The sequence below is a fragment of the Ranitomeya imitator genome, chromosome 5 (genome assembly GCF_032444005.1).
Source record: "Ranitomeya imitator isolate aRanImi1 chromosome 5, aRanImi1.pri, whole genome shotgun sequence".
NCBI classification, from domain to species: domain Eukaryota; kingdom Metazoa; phylum Chordata; class Amphibia; order Anura; family Dendrobatidae; genus Ranitomeya; species Ranitomeya imitator.
In genome coordinates, this window is record NC_091286.1 from 552,731,263 (window position 1) to 552,732,752 (window position 1,490).

The 1,490-nt window shown below is 42.3% G+C and overlaps 1 long non-coding RNA gene across 1 annotated transcript; it reads right to left on the reverse strand.

Annotated features, from left to right (window-relative positions):
- Positions 1-569: 569 nt before the first annotated feature.
- LOC138680869 (uncharacterized) lies at positions 570-1,187 on the reverse strand. The gene is made up of 4 exons (XR_011321817.1): positions 1,012-1,187; positions 868-921; positions 726-781; positions 570-592 (listed from the first exon to the last, which is right to left on the reverse strand). It is a non-coding gene; the product is annotated as an uncharacterized lncRNA (long non-coding RNA).
- Positions 1,188-1,490: the final 303 nt, after the last annotated feature.

Genomic DNA, 1,490 nt, shown 5'->3' on the forward strand with positions numbered 1-1,490 from the left:
TCTGTTTATACCAAGGAAGGTGACGGGCACAAGGGGGCATTCTTTGCGTCTGGAGGAGAGAAGGTTTTTCCACCAACATAGAAGAGGATTCTTTACTGTTAGGGCAGTGAGAATCTGGAATTGCTTGCCTGAGGAGGTGGTGATGGCGAACTCAGTCGAGGGGTTCAAGAGAGGCCTGGATGTCTTCCTGGAGCAGAACAATATTGTATCATACAATTATTAGGTTCTGTAGAAGGACGTAGATCTGGGTATTTATTATGATGGAATATAGGCTGAACTGGATGGACAAATGTCTTTTTTCGGCCTTACTAACTATGTTACTATGTTACTATGTTACTATGTTACTATGTTACTATGTAATATAATGCCAAATTTTTAACAAATTTATTAAATGTGTTCAGGGAGCTTAACAGAATATTTCAAAAAAGCGATAAGAGACGTTTCGGCTCCACCAGAGCCTTCATCATACTCGCTGTAGACGATAAAGAAAATAAAGAAAATAACCAAAATAAGAAAGAAACAAAATGTAACACAACACAATCAATGCATGGTAGATCCTTATATCCATGAGTCCCCAGAGGTCCAGGTCATCCTAATTGGAAATAGATCAATGAGCATATGTACAACTATTTACAAATATATACAAATATATGCACACATCGAGGGACTCCCTATACAGTACATTAGGGACTGGTATAATTAAAATAATAACAACATATTGTTACCTTGTTTGGAGAGTTTAGTGCGTATAGGGAGAATAGGGATAGGGATCCCAGTGATGCTGCAGAGAATAGGAGAAGTACATTAGTACGTATGTACTGAAGAGAGGAGCCAGGGAAGAGAGGAGGTTAAGTAGGGGGTAGATACCTATATTTACGTAATGCCCAGGCGTATCTGCGCAATGTAGGGACAACTTTGGATCTGTAATGGCAGACATGTTCAATGTAAGTGAATATATAAAAAGAAGAAAGTGCTGGGTTGGTGGAAGTATAAAGTCGCCATGGTATTTACCTTAATGGAGGAAGGAGGTAGCGGCGCTCCCGTGCCTAGCTGCAGTGTTAGCTGTCAGTATGGCTGTTGTACAGCATTTTTAAAGCACTGCAGAGCGCGAAACCGGAAGTGGCTGGTCCAAAACCGAAAGTGGCTGGTCCGAAACCGGAAGTGACGTTTCTCTGAGTGTGGGGACTGACTGAGCATGTGCTGGCTGTAGCCATGGAGATAGGAACGCCATACAGGAGCTAGGGGAGGCCGTAGAGGCAACGGTGTGGAGTGAAAGGCATAGGAATGGACTGAACATAGAGCGGAAGTCCCGCCCTGTTAAACTGTGTGTATATGTATATTGGCTATGGCAGAGCAAGCAGGAAATGTTAGTGAGGGCTGTAAGGAGGGCTGTATGGTATACAGTGGGTGATAGAGTGCTGTAGACTGGGCAGAGATTATGAGGATAATCACAAATAGAGATAGATAGGGAAAAAAATATACACATATTG